The sequence below is a fragment of the Lissotriton helveticus genome, chromosome 3_1 (assembly GCF_964261635.1).
Source record: "Lissotriton helveticus chromosome 3_1, aLisHel1.1, whole genome shotgun sequence".
Classification (NCBI taxonomy): Eukaryota; Metazoa; Chordata; class Amphibia; order Caudata; family Salamandridae; genus Lissotriton; species Lissotriton helveticus.
In genome coordinates this window covers 2,064,279,554-2,064,302,977 of record NC_136061.1, presented here as the reverse complement: position 1 = coordinate 2,064,302,977, position 23,424 = coordinate 2,064,279,554, and the positions used below count along the sequence as shown (strand labels likewise).

The following is a 23,424-nucleotide window of genomic DNA, read 5'->3' as shown; positions in this document are numbered from 1 at the left end:
GAATGACGTAAGGTGTTTGTGCAGGAAGGAAAGAATCGTCCAGCCTAAATGCAATATAATAAAGTGGCAACCTATGCATGGTGAAATGAATGGGTGTAGGACATGTGTTTGATTGGTGAGACCGTTCTGTGCATCTGAGAGATTTTTAATTGGAGTAAGGGTGCCCCTGTGAGTTTAGGGCAGGTCAGTTGTCATCATAACTAAAATCTCACCTTTAGAAAATGAACTACTTCTTAGGTAAGACCCTCAGAGCACAAATTTAAATTATGATTAGTTAAGGACTTTCTCCTGCTTCAAATCTAAAGGCACACTTGCCACTTAGAGATCAACATGTCCCCTGAATAGCTGTGTCTAGTAGAATTTGCAGAACAGGAGCTTAACACCAGAACCCCATGGAAGAAAAGAGTCGCTCCTTTATGGACCTGTGCCCATTAAGTCACGGTAAATAGTCTGATTCAAGAGCAATGATTTTAGAGAAAACTATATGGGTTGGTTTATTCTAGGGAAGAGGTCCCCAATGAGTAGCTCCGGAGCTACTGGTAGCTCAACAGAACCCTCAGAGTAGCTCTAAGAGGTGTAGAAAATTATCTCATTCAGATAATCTGTGCATATTAAATAAGGCAATACTGTTACTCTCAAGACCTTTAGAGTGACAGCCAAGCACACCAATGACATGCCTAATAATAATCAAATACACACCCTGCCAGGCTATGGGGTCTGCAAAATCACCATCTGTCTCCAGTTTCAATCTAGCTAAGTACCAATGAGATTGGACATGTTGTAAATCCTGCTCCATCAGTCACACACTGTGCGCGAAGAATGGGTCATGAAAGAAGAGTGACAGCAGTAGCCTGAGCAGTAACCATTGCTGACTCACCTAAGTGTCGGACGACAGTAGGAAGAGTGACATTTATTTTCATTTAGATGCATAACCAGTAGAAGAGTGGAGAAGAACAGGCTATGGATGCAGAACAGAGACAATTAAGAGCCCCATTTGGGTGTGTTTATGCATGTGTTCATAAGTAAGGGAAGAGAATGGGCTAAGTTAACAAAAAATAGAACAAACCCAACATTCCTGAATCAGAATCTCTTTGCTCCTAATGACTCAGTAGGAAACAATTATCAAACGTACTGTAACCACATAAATGGAACCTTGGACTTGCTTGCCCCTGTAAAAAGACTGAAGGATAGGAGGAAACCCTCAGCCCCCTGGTACAGTGAGGAGTTGAAATCAATGTGGTCTAAATGCAAACAGGCCGAGAGGAAATGGAGAAGGTCATACATAGAGTCAGACAGGAAAGAGCTGAAACTAGTGCTGGCTAGGTACAAGGAGACTATCTCCAGGTCCAAAGCACATTTTATGCTAAATCTATCCTGCAAGTGCCCAACAGCACAAAAGCACATTTTAGTATTATAAAGGATCTCTCTAGTCCAGCTTGTACGGGCAATAAGGTGGTCGCATCACAAAAACTCTGTGATGAGATTGCTACCCACTTTAATGAAAAGATCACCAACATTGTTGGAGGTTTTTACCCAAGTAATACCGGCTGCCAGGATGATTCACCTCAGATGCCAGCCAAAGAACCACGGGCAGAAACATCTCTAGAGTGTTTTCAATCTTTTACCAAGGATATCTTTGATACCCCCGCTCAAAGTGTTTCCTTGGGTTCTCCTCTAGACCCTCTTCCACATGGGATTTGGAAGGAGTTTAGGCAATAATTATTTCCCTGCTGTGGCAGATTTGCTGCCAGTCACTAGAAGAAGGAGTGGTTCCGGAGGTATTTAAGCAGGCAGTGGTGACACCCTGCTTAAGAAATCATCCCTGGACCCAACAAATCCAGTACATTTTAGACCATTCTCTCTCTTGCGATACCAAGTAAAAATCCTGGAAAAGGCAGTCAGTAAATCTTTGTCCTGGTATCTAGATGAAAATCACCTGTTGGATAGGGACCAGTTTGGATTTCGTCCAGGCCACAGAACTGAAACATCCTTGGCAACCGTATCGGACATTCTACGAATGCGAGCCGACAATGGTAATCCATCTGTACTAGTGTTACTGGACATGTCGGCCGCATTCGATACAGTGAGTCATGCAATACTGGTGGAAAGACTGGAGGATATAGGTGTGAAAGGACGGGCACTGAAGTGGCTGCAATCATATCTGTGGGGTAGACAACAGGTCGTGACCATGACACCGTTCACTTCCATTAAGTCGCCAGTGCGCCACAGAGTGCCGCAGGGCTCTGCAAGAAGACCTATTCTTTTTAACATTTACCTGCCTCCTTTGATCCCTATTGTCAAGTCTTTTGGAATTGACCTATGCGGATGACACCCAATTGGTGTTCTCCTTGGAAGGCAAGCAAGCGGTAACTATGGACACATTCCAGGAATGTATGCACCAGACCTCTAGCTGGCTCAGCACTGCTAAAATGCCTCAGCACTTGCTGCTGGAGTTTAGACTTACCCCTAAGGATGAACCCTTGGTTCTAGCCAAAACTGTGTGTAATTTGGGGGTCTTGGTAGACGACAACCTCCAAATGAAGTCACAGGCTAACAAAACGGTTAGCGTCTGCTTCTCCTTATTGAGAGTGCTTCGACAGATTCTTCCGCTACTGCCTCGTGATACTAGACCTCTCGTAGTAAGGAGCATAATTTTGAGTAGACTGGACTACTGCAAGTCCCTGTACTTGGGAGCAACACAATTCATCTTGCAGAGGTTGCAGAGAGTCCAGTCTATAGCAGCAAAGCTGGTGTTAAATAGGCAGTGCAGATCCTCTAACGGCATTGGCTTTAAAGGATCTTCACTGGTTATCCATTAAGGAAAGAATCTGTTTTAAGTCTCTCTGTATTGTAGTTAGAGCAGTACATGGCCTGGGTCCAGTACCCTGGCAGGAGAAATTTACCTGGTATAAGCCAGAGAGAACTTTTCACTCCTCCAGTGCAAACCTGGTAACGAACACCAGATTTAAGAAGTCTAGGATGGCAGGCAGAGCATTCGGTATTCCAGCATCATGCCTATGGAATGATCTGCCACAGAGTATTGGACAAGCTAACTCCCTGCTATGTTTTAGAAAAAGTCTGAAAATGTGGCTGTTCCCAAGGAATGAGTATAATGCTTCCTACTGGTGATTAGGTTGATGTTTGCTGATGCCATCTTTTAAGTCGCCGCGCCAGGATACCCGCAGGGTGACAGTTTGCGTTATATAAGCTTATATACAATACAATACAATACAATTATGTGTGTCTGTATATGTGACATTGTGTCCCTCCATCATAAACAGTATCTCTCCCTGACAGCTTTGCCTGGTGTCAAGGACAACAGAGGTGTAAGCTACCCTCACTCATATCATAATGGGTTAATCTCTGCCACAATTGTGTTTGTTCATATCATAAGAGTGTGTATGGCATAGTAATAGTTATTCTTGACCAGTTTGGGCATTCTTGGTCTAGCTGTGGCATTCTGGAACGCATAATTGACCTATTTAGAGCATGACTGGCCAGCTTGTAGCCATTTGTGATAAAGGTGGCAGCTCCCCGTTTAAAAAAGGCAATTTCTGAAAGTTGATAGATGAAAGATAATTCAAGCTGAGTTGGGGTGAACTGTTGCTGTGGTTATGTCTTTTGTGCTGGAGTTGATGTGATGTTTTGACTGTTATTTCATTAGTTAATAATGATAACCTTTATCCTGGTGTTTCTTGTAGTAACCTCACCTGTATTGCTCGGGTGGACACTACTGATAATCTTGCTTAGGTTGTGTCATATCCGGTCACTATTTTGCATTGATATAATATGCTAGTATCATATGAGGACTTTCCTTGAGCAGAAGCAACTCTCACTACAGAAAAGGTAGGAGACCGTTATGGTCTTTGGGAAGCAAGTCAGATGGATAAATGAGGTTGTGGAGTGGTTTCAAACTCATATAACAGGTATCTTCCAAGACAGATGAGATTCATAGGGGATGGTAGCACCATAGGTACACAAAGGAGCAAGACCTCTTAAGTTCCTATTGGGATCTATAGTGTTGGTAGACTCTGGTTCATCCGCTGGGAGAAAGAAAGTGTATTGAGTATCAGCCTATTTCTGTGTTTTTGGTGCCTGACAGAAATGTGATGAGTTGGACCTCGTATGTTTATCGCAGTAGAATATTGGGACTTAAGTATCTGATGATGTGAAGAGCCCCTGATTATTAGTGATATTTTCCAGGCCATAATATATTTGGGTACATGGCAATGAGCACAGTTCAAGAATGACTGGCAAGAGGCAATTCGGAAACAAGCATTGGTAATGCATCTGTTTTGCTTATGTGATTAACAATAACCTGTTTTTTGTTGTAAGTTGTAGGTTAGTGAGCAGTTGTGCAATATAAATTACTGAAACTCCAGTTATGACTTTTTTAAGGACAAAAGGCAATATATTATGCATACCTATGAGTCAACAGGATAATGCCAATTGTAATTGTGAATCTGTGTAAAAGTGTTTAAAGGAGGAACACGTATCTCAACATATTGACAATGCTAAATAAAATTAAAATGCAGTGGCTTGGAAAGCATTAACGTTTCAGTAACTTATATTGCACAACTTCTCACTAAGCTACAACTTACAACGGGAGCCCCCAGCACACACGGGCCCACCCCACGGGCAGGTCTCGCCACTCCCAACCCAGGGCACGATCTGAGGCCCGTAGACACGGAAGACAGACAATGTGATGCCGCACCAGAGGGTGCCCATTCTTTCCCTTGTCGATAGAAAACATATTCTAGGTCCGACATGCCCGCTTTTGGCATGATGGGACATTTGTTTCGAAGGAGCACATGAAAATGTAGCTGCATCCATTTGGAACAGGTATTACGGAAGAGGAGATGATGTGGCCAGAGCTGCTGACTCGAGAGCTGGCAATCCTGGTTCAATTCATGGCGGTGCAACATCCTGTGATTCTGGGCAAATCACTTAGTCTCTCCGGGTGATAAATCAGACTATATAATCTGCTAATTTGTGTGCAATCACTTAAAATGAAAGCGCTGTGCAGGAAAAACCATAGGAAAATGATTCCCCAAAAGTGGATAGACACAGTACTTTTACTAATGGGAAACTAATAAGAGAGGCAAAAGGAGGAAAAAGTATTAGAAAATGCAGGAAAAAATGTCACAGCCAATAGAAATGGAGGAAAAGTAAGTGGCAAGCCCAGGAGCCCATGACAAGCAATGAAAGCCTGGGGGCGGGGTGCAAGCCCCTTTTAAGATATATTCAATATAAAAGCTTTCAGAAACACAGCACCAGCGCTGTGTAGGTGAAACCTAAAACATAACGTACTGTTGCCAGTGGAACTTAGATTGTACGTTCTGGAGTTTATGGATGGAGAAGTAGAGACTAGATATGTAAGTGGTCCTCCATCATGGTGTACAGAAAAGTGTTGATTTGGAATGCATTAAGAAATAGTGTTGTGCAATAATTTAATGAATCCATAGATACTTGTGGGTCTTAAACTTACTGGATGGTATAGTTCTGAATTGAAGTTTCTATAGATTTCCTGTAAATCGAAGGTAGTAAATTTGATGATGGGAAGTATAGCTCCTTGATGTCTGTTGAGGCACAAATGGAACGCTACAATACTAAAACCCTTTGCAACTGCACCACTGCTACTTCAAGTTGTCTCGACCCTGCTTAGATTGAATGTTCTATTTTTGTTACAAAGATATGTGCCGAGGAAGGAAAGAAGTAGAGTAATCTTTGAATGATAATTTTAAAATGGCATTCATACATTTTGTCTTCTGGGGAGTTCAGACATAAAGTTAGAACCACACATGAAGCGTTTAGATTTTATAACAAAATAGAGATGATAATTCCTCAGACAAGCACTTTTCATGTTAGCAAATGGATCCTTTGAAACCATCACAGCTTGTTTTACTTTACTCTCGTCCTCTTCCTCTCCAGCAGTCTCTCTGTCACTTGCTCTCTTGATTATTGAAAACTGTAATTATAGTGAACCAGAGTCACGCAGAGGGTGGTCGTGTCAAAGAGCTACAAGCAGCATCGGTCTATATAATGCAAATATTTCACTAATTCTTCACTGTGCAGCAAGTCCTTTCCTATGTGAAAGGACAGTGGACAGAGTGGTGCACACAGTCCACCTCTTAAACAAGAATGTGGAGGTAGTCATTTGTGTGACTTATTGCACACAATGGAAAATGTTGGATTGGAGGCCTATGTAGGACAGTAGGCCGCCATCTCTGCTTTCTTAGTCACCTCTGTCCCATAAAGGGACCACAAAAATGGCACATTCACAATAGGACATTATAGAGGCCATGCAAGCAATGGTCCGGTACCGCTCTCAGCACCTCATGATTCCCGACATCAATATTTGCTGAATGTAAACTGTCAGAAAGAAACAACTTACAATTTCAAAAGAGTAACCTTCTGACTTTCTTAGGAGGCGGTATCACAGCTAATTTGTGGATATCCGGATTCATCATGAGGAGGGAGAAATGCACTGTTATCCCCATCACTCATGGTGCATGTTGAACAGATACTTTGCATTCTCAATGTGTCAGTCAATTGTGCTGCAAATTACCTGTGTGAATAAGACCCCGAAACTGCTACTGTTGTGTAAATTTGCCTTTTGCTCATTTTTAAACCACAGCAAATATACTGTTGCCTTTAGCCAAATCTGTAGCTGTGCTGAGGCGCTGAATGCATTAGGGAGAAATAACATGGAAGAGGGATAAAAAAAAAAGCTTTATGTTCTATGTTTCTGTCACTTGTACAACACATTCTAAAGAATGGTTTTATAGAGAATCTTTTTCATGCTTCCCAGATCTTCACTAATGGCAACATATACTTTTTCAAATGCCCAACATGGTACTGTCAACTCTTTAGCAGCGGCAGCAGTGCCCTTTTTAGGTTTGGCCTGCACAACTCTTGCACTGTGCTTGAGAAATATATTGTTTCTGATATAAATTTAAAAGGTACTTACATTCCGCCTCCTCTCTTTCCTGGCTTCTCATTGGTCCCTGTGCATGCCACTTAACTTTCCTCCATTTCTATTGGCTATAGCGTACTTTTCTGCATTTATGAGTGCTTGTTCCTCATCTGCTTCTCTTTTCAGTTTCCCGCAGCCGAAATACGGCTAACATCCACTTTGGTGGAACTATATTTTCATAAAGTTTTGTCTTTTCCTATTGCAGCATATTTATATAACAATTTATCATGCAGAGAGATTAAGTGGTCTGCATAGATTCACAGGATGTTGCTCGCCACTGCCGAGACTTGAACTGGGATCCCCAGCGCTCGAGTCAGCGCCACATCCTCTCCACTCCTGTGTTATAGGTCAGGGAGCTCTTTTTTTCTCCCTGACGATGTTTGATGAAAACAGCTCTTTATTCATTACATAGGCGAAACCGATGCATTACCAATACTTGTTTAAATAGTTAGGCTAAATTTTCTCTCTGAAATATCTTAGTCTCTCTTCAAAATTCCACATAGCCTAGGCATCTATGGAGCTTGCTGTATGAATGCAAAAAAAATTCTCCTTAAGGAAAACATTTTCTCTATTGGGAAAGCTCGCCTACTTACTTCGGAAAATCTGAGGCTAATTTGTTCCCTTTCCTATCATAGTAGGGAATTAAGTAAATCTACAACCATATCCAGGATGGGAAGAGATTGGATTGAAATATGGAAACGCTTACAAATATGTTTGTGGACGTTCCAAAACATTCAAGGCAGCCTACACCTTGGAATGCCCACTCCCTATCACTTGAGTGGGATTTACTACTGCAGATTCCTTCACACTCCTGGCAAAAAAATCTGCACAGCCACAAAATTACATTTGCTTCTGGATTTATATATGTGAATGTAGCCCACGGACTCTTTAATAACAAGGAATTTCTTCCTTGCCCGACAACTGTGCTATGATCCAGGCACCCGCTGAGAGGGATATAAATCAGGATAGCATTTTTACAATTGTGCATAATCCTTCAATAAATGTTTATACAAAAATCAAGAATCTGTATACAAATACGAATGCCAAACCCTTTGTTCTTCCTGTACAAATGCCTCCATATAGATACAAACATACACATGTAGAGTTGATAAATAGGAATAGAAAATGTGGTGGTAAAAGAAAGCAACGCTTGATTACAAAGTTAGACAAAAGAAATGCACGGTTAGGTTGTACGAGTGGCGATTACCAAGGTTACTGGAGGATTTAGCAGCTATGCATCCTTGACATATGGTAATCTGAACATTGTACTATGTAATGGAACAGGCGCCACTCTGATGACCGGGTCACCCACTAGCCACAGACCGTCACCCACCCCGCCCACGCATGAACCGGCATGCATCTTTATTCATCAATTGCGGCTCTTGGTGCCCGCCTCAGCTCCCAGCGAGGCAGGGTCTCAGCCCCCTTCCCATTGTCATTCTGTCCTTTGTTCAGGGGGAGAAGGTCACACTCGCATGTGATATTTCAACTCGCGCCTTATCCCTGTCTCTGTCTCTTTCATTTATCGGCCACCTCGTCTGCAGCATTTTCTGACCTTTTCCTTCAAATCCCCATGTCCTCTGCGACCTGGAAGATAAGATTACATACGTAACCACGGTGCTCGTTTGGACTACAGCTGGAAAATAGGCAACATCTGCTTTGTAATTTTTAATAAAAATTGCAGAGTTAGGGTAAATTATTTCATAGCATAAACCTTAAGAATTGCCAATAAAATAAGAAGAATGACAGACATGCACGTCACAATATATTTTTACACTGGTGTTTCATTCACTTTAATACCATTCCTGCCAAAATCACATTCTCTGACAGGCATGCATACGCGTAGAATCAACCACACTGGTGTGAATGTGTCTATGCCGGCACACACTCACGAACCCCCTAAACACCCAGAGGACAATGCTTATTTGTAAGAAGCTGCCAATGCACGCAACACTGAGGTGCTTATCAGACCAAAAATCAATATATTCGGGCAGTAAGATGAAAGGGCCCTGCGCAAGCTGCCACGTACAGGACCAGTTGCCCAATCTGGCCATTATAAATTCAGACTAAAGCATTCATGGTTTTCGGGCGCTATGGATGACACACATACTCAATGGTATAGTTTATAGTTGAAATCTCTTTTATTCTCAGCCTGAATAGAGCTGTATATTGTTTCCATATAAGTTATCACATAAAGATATTTTGACAAAGGCAAACACTGACGTTCATTATGAATGAAGTTTTTAGCCGTGAATAGAATTATCCTATGGATTTACAATGTCAACATTGACTATTCAAGCTATTTGAGCTTTATTATTTGCCTTTGTCCGATTATGTTTCTGATACCATATATGGAAACGGCATAGAGCTCTAATCGGGTTGAGAATAAAAGAGATTTCAACTATAAACTTTACTATAAGTATTGGTGTTATCTATAGTGCCTGGCAATCATGAACGTTTTATCTTATTAAACCACGTTTCTAATATTGATTGTCACTGTCCAAGCCCCTGAATAGCATGAACATTCTAATCAGCATCATAAATTGAATTCAAACGGGCACAGAAAATAGTGTGGAAGTTGTAAGGCATGAGTACATGTTAAGGGGATTTCTGCCTACATGTATATATTCTAAAGTATACAAAAGAGTGATGGATGGAATGCTTGAATTAATCTCAGCCACTAGCAATTACTTGGGGCCGCATGCAAATCCTTGTTATTTTACACACCATGTCACCTCGGTTTGGACCCAGCCATATGCAAATGAGTCTTGATTCTGCATTAGTCCAAAGCAATCAGCCTGAACTACCCAGCAAGGTCCTCCCTGAACCAGAACACAAGCAGCGCAGGACCAGTTTCGCCCTAATAATGAGCTCATCAGCTAGGTACAGCTTGATGACACAGTGTGCACGGAACTCATGTCTGAGCATACCCGTACCCGTCCGGTTAGGGCGACGCACTAAAGTATAGAAAAAAGTGATGGAGGGAATGCTTGATTTATTCTCAGCTACAGGCAATTACTTGGGGCTGCATCTCAATCCATAGTTATTTTTCACACCATGTAACCGCCGTTTGGACCCAGCTATACACACATCAGTCTTGACCCTGCCCAAATTATAACAGTCCAGCCTGAACTGCCACGTCTGGTCCTCCCAGAACCAGAAAACAAGCAACTGAAGAACAGTTTGACCCTAGTTATGGGTTCATCAGCCGGGTACAGCTTGGTTCCAGTGACACAGTGTGCACAGGACTCAAGTCTGGGCTTACCCGTCCCATTTAGGGCTACACAATAAATGATATAACAAAAGTGATAGATAGAATGCTTTAATTAGTCACTGGTAATTACTTGGGTAACATCCCAATCCATCGTTATTTTGCACACTTTGTCACCTCAGTTTCGACCGAGCTGTATGCAAATCAATCTTGATCCTGCTCCAATCGGAATAGTCCAGCCTGAAGTACCAGGTCAGGTCCTCCCTGAATTGGAACACAAGCAATCCAGGGCTGGTTTAGACCTAGTTATGGGTTCATCAGCCAGTTACAGCTTGGTTCCAGTGACATAGTGTGCACGGGACGCACGTCTGGACATTCTCATCCCAATTAGGGTGACACACAACACACTAAAGCATTCAAGAAAGTGATGGATGGAGTGCTTGAATTAATCTTAGTCACTGATAATTACTCAGGTCGCATCCTAATCCATCGTTTGTTTGCACACTATGTCACCTCAGTTTGATCCCAGCTATATGCAAACCAGTCTTGACCCTGCTCCAGTCAGAACAGTTCAGCCCGAACTGCCAAGCCAGGTCCTCACTGTACCAGAACACAAGCAACAAGGACCAGTTTCACCCCTGTTATGGGATCATCAGTTGGGTACAGCTTGGTTCCAGCATTCCGTCCATCACTGTTTAGTATACTTATTGGGTTTTGTATACAAGTGTATATTCAGCAGCCTTTTCACTTCTTACAATAACTTGATCTGTTCATCTTTGGATGTTTCACAATGAGCAGATACGTTTCCAGTTGTCTTGCTCTGTGACTCTGACTATGCAGAGGCAGGTGATAAGAGATATTATATTTTTTGACGTTCTTTTTTTCGGAAACAAAGAAATGAAGGATGTATGCATTTGTAGAGTTGTGACCCCTTCTCTGCCTTCAGAGCCACATTATGTGCTCAGAGCACACCCAGATTCAGTCCCTCAATCCCTCTCCCATAATCAGGATGCTACACTTGCTAGGCTTGCTTTGAACTATAGTCACACTAGCTCTAGAAATTTAAGGCTGTGTGTGAATATTGAACTGCTGGTGCATGTACTGGGCCAGTTGTGCATCCAGTGGTCAGTTTGCACCAGTGGTTGTTGGTGGTTGCTGGAGGGCACAAACAGCACTTCGTTTAGGGGAACAGGACATTTGGTCCTTTGGCGGGGCAAAAGCCCACTGAAATCATTCTTGGGCTGGAATGGCTGATGGGTGTCTGTCCTTCCTTCAAGGCAATGCATGGATGGCATGCTCTTTGTGCTCAGTGGTGACATCATCATGTAATCATGGAACTTCACCCAGTTTGTAGTTTCCCTTTAATTATCGTTGACCCGTGTAACTGACCTGCTTATCACCTACCTTCTTTTTTATGATAGCTATTGATCAGTACTTAGCTGCTGCTGGTAATGTCCTATGACATGGAAGCTGAATCTGACTGGTAAAGCATTAGCCTTTGGTGCTCTTAACACAACAGTTAGTCGCTCTACCATCAGTGATAGTTGTGATAGAGTGCTCGGTGCAAGTGCCAATGTGGTCTCAAAGTGTGCCCTGTACAGTCACCTGATCTGAAATCGATGAAAAGAATAGTGTATCCTTAGATGTCAACATAAGGAGATGATGGCTGCTGTAGTAGACATGAAGCTGGAGCCATGGCTGGGGCCGCTTTGGAATGACTGACTCAACTGACTTGGCTCCAATCCAGCTACGGCACAAGGTCATGTGTAGCACATTGTCACTACCCTGGAGCCTTTTCAGTTTGACTGCCAGCATATCTCAGTCACCTGCCCTCTGTACCCTCCTGCCACCATCAAAGCTGTGTAAATACTTGCATGCCATTCCAACACTTAACAAAGCAAAGCTAAATTTGTAAAAACTGTGGCTGGCTTTTGCTTTTTGTAGTTTAGTTATTGCCAACTTGGACATAGGGACTTGCCGAGTGTAGTGCCGTAAGGCAGAAGGACACCACGCATTTGACAAACACTTTTGGTGGATGCAAGGCATAAGAGCACCGTGACCTGTTACCCGATAGTCCAGTAATCTTCTTGTTGTTAATCACTAAAGTGCAAGTCACTGGAAAGAAGATCTCAAAGACATCATACACACATGTCAATCGTAGCAATGAAGTGCAAGGTGATACAGTAAGGCTTTCTTTTTATTCCACATTGTTATTTTGGGCACCTTTCTGTCAACATTCTTTCCTTTGTTTGCTTTATCTTTGGTGTTCAGCCGCTTATCTTGAGTAACTGAATTTGCAAGTGTCCACACCAAATATGGTTCTATGGGAGGGGGGTTTTATGTGACGTGTGCACATGTGTGGGTGTCAGTATGTGTGTGTATGAGCACCCCATTTTTTCAATAAAAAAAAGTCTTCTGCTGAGTGGTGTGCCAGTAATATAGGAGGATCTGAGATGTGGGTATGCTGATGACGAGTAGGATAAGAGTAGCACAGGTTTTGAAAACAATTTGAGAAGCTAACTTCAAATACCCCATTATTAGCAAAACCATTTTGCGTGATGTCTTTTTATGCAAGAGATCAGTGGCAATGGAATTCTGTCTACAAATATTATTGGATCAAGTTGGAGGTTTGTGAGTTTTCACACACACAATGAACTATTGAAGATAAAAATCTAATTAATTTAAGTGACATCTCTAGTCTTCTTAAAAACTATTTGTAACAGGTGTCTGGAACTACACCCAGGACAATCATCCTTTGGCTATTTTTTTAGGTATAAATAGAGGTTAGATACCATGGGACCAATTCCAGCGATCTTCTCTCTAGTCTCCCTCCGACCTCTGTTTCTGCAGCTTTCTGGTCATAGTTCTCTTTTCCTGTAGCTCTTCCTTCCACCCATTTTCTCTTCTATAGTGTCTTTGCCTTTTTTCCTTGTGAGCATAAAACTGCAAACCTCTCTCCGATCCTCCTGAAAATCTTGATTCCCCTCATCACTTCTTCAGGCTCACAGTCAGGGATCTCTTTAACTGTCACTTAACATCCTGCAGCTGGTCATCCGCCCTTTGCTCTTGAAGTTCTCAATACTCTTAAGAAACACTTTGAGCCGTGGCACTTATTTTTTATTTTTACAAATTAGATACTGTGTGTACTGGGAGGGGACTCTTTAGGATTGCTGCCTGTGCTTTGTTGCGGGTGTATACCTGTGCATCTGGGTGTAACTCTTGAGACACTTTTAAATAAGTTGCCCTTGCAACTTGGTTTAAAAGTTTGACCCCCCCCCCTTACCGGGGACACCAAACAACAGTAAGTGGGCACTGCTATGCTGTGTTACGTGCAATGCAGTACATGCGATAGATCAGTGTTGAATGTAGTTGATTTTTTTTGCGGTAGGCTCAGTTCAGAAAGCCTGATATGCAATGTGAGAATAATAACTCCGTATAGCTCAAGTCAGTAAGTCGGGGGCATTAAGTGGATTGGGTTTCAGGCAAAACTTTATTATTTCAGTTGAGAAGAAGTAGCTAAAAACATACTTTGGCTCTTTAGAAACGTGAAGATTACCTAGTTATTATGATAACAGGCAAGATCCTGGATATCCAAGATGTTTCCAGAATAGTTCAGTGGGTAACAGTATTTGTCTTCAGGAATGTACTCTTCATTTTACTGCTATTGCTAGTGTGTGAGACTGACATGGGTAAGAAGTTGCTCGTATGTATCTTTCTCCCACTTACTAGCACATTGAATTTGAACTTTTTTAGCTCTAGGGTTGTAATTTCATAGGTTTGGTAATCAAATTGTCAATGGGTCTGAGTATGTTACTGACAATTAAAACATCAGCTGTACTTTCTTCATATTTCAACAGTAAAAGGGATGAAGATTGGACCATTAGTAATTCAGGATTTATCGTGACACAGGTATGAAAGGGGATCCGACAAAATTTGCATTTTACAAAAGACAGTGCTGGTATGCAATGGTCCTTTAGAGAAAATATTTGGGTAAACTCCAAATCCTGCAGTGAATTGGGAAGGGTATATTTTTGGATTACTATAATACTATAGATTATACTTAGTTAAATAGTAAATAGTAGTGGCACTCACTACAATTCTGAATGCTGATGGAGAAGAGTCAATAGATCAATATAGCAAATTAAAAGAAAATGGTGCTGTTGGAGAACTGTAGCTGGGATCTACATATGTTATCATGGAGAGAGCTGACTTAAAGATATATGTATATTTTACTGTAAAGATTATTATAGTGGTTTAAGCAGTAAATCTGCTATCCCTAATCATTAATTATAAAGCATAGCATTTTACAACGTATGGACATTTACTTTTAGAACTGCTGGAACTACATGACGAGTGTTGTTGAATAATGGGCAAGTTGCCATCGGATTATCACTCACGTTTAAGGACAAAAGTTGCATCTGTCTTTCTTTCTCTGCAGCATTTGGTAACAATTACCATCATAAAAAAAATAAGCTAGGAACAATTGGTCGACCTGACAATGGTTCTCTAAAAATTGACTAACTTACTTCATATGCAGATATGGTCTTATCTATGTAGCACGTATACATAGTTGCTAATTCACCCACATTTCCCTGTGTGACAACAACTGCTTGAAATTGAATCACCTTACCACGAGAAAAAACAGGTGCACATTATATACTTCTTTCTTATGACTCACTAAACTGTACACAGGATTTACTCATTTGTACATGCATTATCTGACCTAGAACATTCCTTGCACGCTGCTCTAAATCCTTCCACTTTTCAGTAATTGTGTATTTGCATCACACAATACAAATTGATTGTTCACTTCATATTTCAAATGTGAAAATTAATACATTGTTAATAAATACATTATTTAGAGTGCATCAAAAGCCAATAAATGCCTCTTGGCACTCCAGGTCATCTTATAGATATCCCAACCTCAGAATTTTACTGAATGATGTTTATTTTTACATACCTCCATGATCCTCATTAGGGAATTATAGTAATTTAAATCTGGTTACAAATCTATTCACTGCCAATTTAGAATTAAAATGTGTGCATGAGTGTTTTCCTTGTCAACATTTCACTAGGAAAAAACTAGTAAGTGTGTACACAAGGAAAATAACTTAAAATGGGAAATACGCAAAATAGGGTGCTCAAAAACCGATTTTGACTCTCATCATTCCTTAGTTAAAAACTCAAGATCAGCCCGTAATCCGCCACCTCACAACTACCGTAATCAACAAACGTTATTCGATTTTATATTAAAAATAATAAACGTATACCAGCAAACCAGCTCCATCAGAAGATGCCACAAACAATATAATTTAAAAAAACCTGGTACAAAAACTACAACCACTTAGGTGTATAAAAATAATCAGGTCAAGAGATAAAAACGTGACGATGAAACATAAAATGCATTATTTACCAAATAAGACCAGTGCATTCACATTAGACAGTCCCTCCAGGTGTCATCATCCTAATGATGACAATGCAGACCTCCCACTAAAAGCCGTCTCACAAAAAAACCAAATAAGCTGTAAATATAAAAATTCAGGTCGAGCGTGTTTAAAATGCTTAGGAAGTAAAAGGGGCCTAATAAATCTCTTCGAAGAGAATTGAATCTCGGGCCGATAAGTATAATGTGCAAAGTATTATATACGGAGAGGTTGGCGCACACATGCTGTATCTGTAGTTCTGGGATTGGAATTACAAAGGTGGTGTTTTCGAACCTTCCACAATGGGGGTCTATAGTGAGGTATGTAATATTGTCAGTGAGTTCTCATTTTACGACTTGGCCTAAATATACTTCCAGTTCTGCTGCTTTTGGAATACTGTTTCTTAAAGAATAGCAGCAGGTCGACCGGGTGTCCATGTAGGCAAACTTACTTTGGCTCTACACTTTAAATTCTGATTTGTGGTTCTATTCTTGCATACAAATGAAAAGTAAGTGCCAATGAAGCTTTAGTGACTGAAAATGAATATACATGGAGTGGTCTGAAACCGAAGTATCAATGTAAGTTATCTTTATTGAAAAATGGCGAATGAATCAATTTTGGAGCATTGATGTTTCACTTAAGATAAAGCTGGCACACTTGAAGATTAACACTTGATTAGTAGAGCAATAATTCTGAGCGACATCATTTATTGAGGTGAATGTATTTCTACCTATTTACACAAAGGAGGCAATTTAAAATAGAGTGCACATGACACATTCACCAAAAATTGATGGATCTCCCACTCACACTCCTCTGGGTTCTGTGGCAGTATTTGTTGACCAACTGAAGGTGGTGTAGGCAATTGCAGAGACACCAACAGCATCGGTGAACATCACATCACAAGAAATGGCGGTGGATGGCTCACCCACTTCAAAGGAGCGAGTTTGACAGCATGTTCACTATCATTGCTACTGTGTGAAAGTGCCAGTGGCAGGGGCTATGGCATTATTTCTATTGGACTTTCGATTTCTAATTTAGGCCAATTTGGGATGCTGTTAGTCATTTTACCTGTACTTGAGGTCCTTTGGTGCCATCCATCAGGTTTGTCGAGGGCACAACTTTTATAATAACTAGCATGACTCTGGACTGAAATTGGAGGCGCAATCACAGCGTGCCCGAGTTAAGAAGAGCCATCGTATGGTAAGGGTGGAAGTCGGCTGGTATGGTGGTTTCACCAGGTGTACGAAATACAAGAAGAAATAGCACAATTGTTCTAAGTTAAACATGTATATTTAATGAGCTTATTTTAACAAGATAGATTCAACTGCAAACTGCATCACTTAATAATAAGAATGGGCAATTTCAGCACTATAGCGTGTGTGCACACACACACACCACACACAGAAAACATTCAATCAGCTTAAAATATCACTAAAAGTCAACACATTGCTGGTAAATGCCTAACTTAACACCTGGCAGATCTCTCACACAACACTGATCACATGTAGCTACAGATATACCCTAGGAAGAAAATAGTGTTTGTGTTTAATGAGGAAACACAATACATTACTATTTGACTTGTAATGCTGCTTTTGCTGGTGGTGGAGGAGGGTATGTTCTACATGTCTCAAGGAGCTCAGTTAGGAACGAGGTCTTTCTCCAGTAGAGATGAAGAAGTCAGTAAAAGTTCTGTTGGAAATAAGAAAAATATGCCACATTACTATGACAGCAACCAAGAAGTCTTACAATGTAACAAGTGATTTCTCTAGTTTAGCTCTTGGTTACTAATATTTAACATTTACAAAAGTTAAACCTCCTTTAAAAACGCTCTTTACCATTAATTCATGAAGTAAACCCTACTAATTTCAAACAAGTGCTGGCTCCACTACCCATAAAGGATATTGATCTCCTTTATCTGACCCACCTACCACACTTCCCAGGAGCAGAGGTAACCACCTCTCCCTCCTCTCACCCCGTCCCTAATGTAGGAGAAACAATGTTACCTACACTAAGAATCATTAGTGGTATAGCTTCAGGTGGAAGAGTTTTCACATCCCTTGGAGGTCTGGTTTCTTTGGTTGTGGATTTTCCTGTCCAGTGTTGCACAATCTGTTGGGCTTCACTTCGTTGCTGCAGCAGTCTGATGGCCACAAATCACCCCATATATTGAGTTATTCTTTTAGATAAACCATTCCCCAACCCCATCACCACACATCCCATTGCGTATCAAAGGGGATGATCAACAGACACTGGAAGCTGACGGATGTACAATGACCAGCTGCAAAAAAACTTTTACATTTTATAACATTGGTTTTCCTTTTTTCTTCCATCGAACACCCTTGACCGTGTTTCTGTTCTCTTACTGTGTACTTGGAGGCTCACAAACACACAATCTGAAAATATTTTTATCATGATGCAAAGAGGAGAATGGTAGGAATACCAATGACCCCCTCTTTGGAAATTCTTTATATTTTAGAAATGGGGGTCGTGTGTAGAGAGCAGGACAAAGGTGCATTACATCCCTAAGTGTATTGTTGTGTCTTTGTAGGAGGAAGTAGCCACCTGTTAGTATTTCTCAGCTTACCCCCTTCACAAGATAAGGGTTATGTGCTTATATTTCACATCCCCGTTCTTCTTAAAAAAGCAGCAATGCTAATGCTAGAAGTTAGGTTCACATTAAATCAAATTGTATGTAAAATGACTACACATACACAATGGGACACAAGTCGACATACACACAGGCACACACACCTGCACACACACCCTTCCACACACACACACACATTATTCTTCGTTCTCTCTAATTTTAGGCACAGGCGTATTGGTCCATCAACATGTATTTCTGTCATTAGAACCCACGGGTGGTTGCTGCGAGCACTCTCTTCTGGGCTATCTCATTGGGACTGCAGCTTCTAACTGCAGTTGTGCTGTTTCTGTGATGTGAATAAATTGCATTTACAGACCAAACGATTTTACTGACATTGTGACTTGTGATCTACATCGTGCACACAGATCACCTCATAAAATACATCCTCTTGATTTATATTATTTAAGTGAGCCTTTATCACAAGCATCACAGTTGTTGTGGTATTTGTTAACTCCTCAATCTATTTATTGTCATTGTTTCCTAAACTCTTTTAAAGAACATTCAGAGACCCCAAAGCTTGGGTAGACCTACGAGGTGTACAATATATTGTTTACTTTTCAGAATATCTGAAATACAATTACACATCAATGTCCCTTGACTTCTCAATACTACTATCCACTGTCCTAAAAGCGCCCATAGTACTATCTTCCCTAGTATGTTACACCTCAGTGAATGTCTAGAAATCTCAAGCACATACTGCTCTCACTAAATTTCACTAGTTGGTATGATCCTAAAATTCAGCTTACAGCAGATATGTACAAATTCTCATTAGATCATTAGCTCACTTCACTGCAGGTTATAACTTGATGTCATGTTGTGTAGTATTTTTATATAGCTCACATTCACCATTTACTGGCACAGTAGTGCTTCGTGCCAAGCCTTTCTGTAGCTGGGAATTTGAGGGATAGCTCTGTGAGGTGATGACAAAGAAGAGCCATGGCAAACACTCCTGAGTGTTTTCACGTGCATATTGAGCATGTCTTATATCACAATGGAACATCAGGTTCTTCCGCATGAGCGTTTTATCTGTCATCTCATTGCTACGGTAACACATTCACATGGAAGCAGCACATCTCATTGGTTATTATCGGTTGTGTCATCTATCGCTCTGCAGAAATCGCTCATTTCTGGTCATGTGCCTCACATGGGAGACCAACGTGCTGCCACATGGTTTAATTATGAAGGTAATATTTCAAAGCAGTTGAAGAATCAACATCCAAGGCATTCATACTCTGACAAAGGTTTAGCTTGCAGTCTTTTGCTCTCCGCTCAATGCGGAAATCAAAATGTGGAGAAGAAGCAATCTGCATTTAGGCATGTATTTTTTAGTAAATGTCTGATATCAAAATCATTGCTGTAGTTTCACTGTGCTTCAGTGATACTTAATGATAGTGTTAGTTAATGGTGGTTGAGAGTCCGCCTCGTTCCCTTCAACTCACAACCCAAACACGCCATCTCTGTAGTACCACAGGGCTCATCCCTACTCCCTCCAACATCAACATGAAACCACTCTCAGAGATCGTCAGATCTCACATTCACATCATCTCCTACACCTACGACACTCAGCTCTCCCTCTCACTCTCAGCAAACGACGTCCAACTTCCACAACTGCATGAAGAACATCACAACAAGGATGAAAGACAACTGCTTGGTACTCAACACCGACAAAAGAGAAGTTCTGATCTTCGGCAGACACACCACTCTGTGGAATGACTCCTGGTGGCCAGGGGAGCTCGGATCTACTCCCATGGCAAAAGACCACACCCCCACTCAGCAGCTTACTGGACAGAGAACTCTCCATGAAACATTAGGTCAATGCCGTTGCCTCAGCCTGCTTCTGCACCATCTGCATGCTTCGCAAAGTCCTCAGATGGTTCCCCATTAGCACTGAGAAAACTGTGATGCAGGCCCTCATCAGCAGCCAGCTTGACTACGGCAATGCACTTTATACTAGCACCTACACTGAACTTATGCAAAGACTCCAGACAATCTAGAACGCAGCAGCCACATTGATCCTCAATCTGCCCATGAGGACATACATTACCCTCACCTGAAATACCTCCACTGGCTCCCTGTGCCGAAGAGATGCCAGTTCAAGCTCCTGACCCATGCCTGCAAAGCCCGCCATAACCATGTACCAGGCTACATGAACCGCCGCTTGCCCCTCTACCAACCCACCAGAAACCTGAACTCCTCACACCTCTCCCTCAGACACTTCGCATCTGCCACAGCCATGCTGGAGGATGTTCCTTCTCCTATCTTGCTGCCAAAGCTCAGAACTCTTTCCCCCTCCACCTCCTCACTTCACCCTCGCTGAGCCACTTCAGGAAAGGACTCAAGACCTGCAGCAAAGTGCCTTGGTACCCCAGGGTGATTAGCTGCGCTATACAAATAGTACTCGATTGACTTGATTGGTAGTGAAAAGTTTATTTAAAAAAAAATTCATTTCACACATGAGGATACTGCTGTTCTGAGGAGTGAATGTAATGCATGGATTATTGTGTGGGTGAGTAGGATTGTTATAAAACAACACAAGCCTCAGCAAGACATCAGGTCACTAGAAATTACAGAATAGACTAAAGTAAAGATGGAATGACCTAAGATACAACATGTGTTGACATGTGATTCTTTAGATTCATTTTTAAGTGTAAATGGCCTGTTGGGCGGGGGGGGGGTGTACTTCTGATTCATCAAAATGATCCAAAAATTCGGAACAAATTCTATTAATTCAACACAATGGAAATCAATGAGGTTGTTCCTTCAAGTAGAAAATTATGATTTCGTTTTTTAATTTCATGCTCAGTCTGGCAAGGGACTAGAACTGACAGTGAACCTCTACCCAATGGCCATATTATATAATGTCATCACACTTCATTTCAGTGAAAGACTAGAAGAGCCATAATAAGCTAGCATTTAATAACAAAAATGTAATTCCTCCTCCTTTAGCACTGTGATCCAGCACCCTTCCTTTCCCTCTGGAGAGCCTATACTCCACAACAGAACCTGCTCCTAGTAAGGGCATACATTTGACCCCAAGGTCAACCACTGTAAGGAAAAAAACAACCTCTGAGGAGCTGTACCACTCATCTCAATCTAAGTAGCAGCATCCTTTCTCTGTTCCAAATCATCTTCAGACCACACTCCTGTCAGGCCATAATGCCTTCAAAGCTGTACTATGCAAACACAATGTAAATTGGCCAAGGAGCTAGGTTGCAATGCATATAATAGAAAGCCGACAGTATGGTACACAATCGCAAACCTCTGGAACAATCAAAAACGCCATCACATTTAAAACAATTTGTGTTATGGGAAATATTTGAACCCCAAATCCGTAACTAATATCTTATTAAAGGCTAAGACCTCCTATTCTCCAAAACTTTAATTCGTTCAACAATAAAGTAAGCATTCTAGGGCTTCACAGGATATTCCCATGTCCACAACACATTTACTCCGTGTCCTAGGTTACTCATTATCATCATCCCAATTCCTAATAATGGGTATAATGTTGTCACCGTCCACACATGCCAACAAATTGTTGTCAACTTTATAACGTTCTTTATAATAAGCCACTGTGGAGTGCAGCTGTAAATGATTCTTAATTTTATGATTATGTAACTTTACATTTACAAATATGCATGTACATTTCAAAAGTTGTCAAATAAAATATTACATTTAGAAAGCGCATTTGTTTTTCTTTTCATATAAACTCGTTCACATTATAGTTTTTTTGGGGGGGAATTGCTCTTCAATTTCTCAGTGACTTAATCAAAGTAAGACATGACTCCAATGGCACATTTATTATGTTTTAATACAGTGCAACACTTGCTGCTATCGGCAAAAGGGAGAGACCAAAAGACTTCAATCAATCAATCAAAGCCGTTTGTACAGAGCGCAGCTACCTCAGCTGAGGCATCCCGGTGCTCCAAGCATGCCTGAGGAATAGACTGGGCAGTTTAACCCCTTCCACGCTCAAGACGAGCTCAGCTCGTCATGAGGTACGCCTCTCGTACACTCATGACGAGCTGAGCTCGTCATGTAACGCGGGTTTTAAAAAACTCAGCGCGCCGCGGTAAATCCTACCGCGGCTAAGGTGTTAATCTACGCTTGACTGAAGAGTCATGTTTTTAAATCTTTCATGAATCCCTTTTCTGTCTTGGCCGAGAGTATGTGGGTGGGCAGTGATTTCCAAAGCTTAGCCATCCGTATCAAGAATGACCTGCCACCTTGTAAAGCTTTGGCATACCTTAGAATATGAAGAAGTCGCAAGTGATTAGATCTGGGCGCTCACTCCGATGGAACAAGCTAAGCTCATTCCTGAGGTTTTGTGGGCCTATGCCCCTTAAGGCACTGAAGGCAAATGTCAAGGCTTTAAACTCAACCCTCTTAGCTACCAGGACCCAATGAAGTTGCCTCAGATGGGGGAGATATGATGCAAAACAGGACCCGATGAATGATCCTATCAACTGTATTCAGAGTTATTTGTAATCTAAGGATCAGAAAATCTGAAAGCCTCAGGTATAAACTATTGGCGTAATCCAGAGGAAACGCAATAGCTTTCTGACAGATCTTAATTTAACAAAACAGGATGAAGAAATATGCCGGATTTGGGCCGCAAAAGAGAGATCAGCATCAAATCTAAATCCTAGATTTCTAGCAGACAAGACTGGTGTTGCTAGGGGAAATCCCGGATATTCATTTTTGGCACAAAGTCCTGTCTATCTTTTTTTAGTAGATAGGGCTTTGTGCCAAACTCCATGGTTGGTTGTATAGAAACCTTTGTGAAGCAAACTCAGTACAAAGTGAATAAATCTGTCCCATGATGTTTTGACCTCTCAAACGTCAATTGCTAATTTGAACTGACTATTCACACATTTTGCTGCATATAAACAAAGAAGCTCCTATCCAAAAATAATACCCTCAGCGGTAACTGAATTTCCTTATTGAAGAATATAAACAGAGCGGCATCTCAAATGAAATTGCATGCTGAACGTTTCATTTAAACTGCAACGAGCTTGATCTCCAAATATAAATGCAAGAAAGTGAGTTTCCCACAAATAATCTAAATAGAATTTCACAGTTCAGTTTTCTTTTGAAAATTTTGAATTGGAAAAACATTTAAGTGGCTTGTTTTTTTAATGTGCAATTTTTGGAACTGACCTTTTTGAAT

At 41.2% G+C, this 23,424-nt stretch overlaps 1 long non-coding RNA gene across 1 annotated transcript in view; it reads right to left on the bottom strand.

The window, feature by feature from the left end:
• Positions 1-7,120: 7,120 nt before the first annotated feature.
• The window catches only part of LOC144825259 (uncharacterized), a 298,854-nt gene continuing 282,550 nt past the window's right edge, over positions 7,121-23,424 (bottom strand). Inside the window, exons 5-6 of the long non-coding RNA XR_013609359.1 lie at positions 16,679-17,299; positions 7,121-8,563 (exon numbers count right to left, since the gene is read on the bottom strand). This is a non-coding gene — a long non-coding RNA (uncharacterized LOC144825259). The remainder of the gene's footprint in view (positions 8,564-16,678; positions 17,300-23,424) is intronic.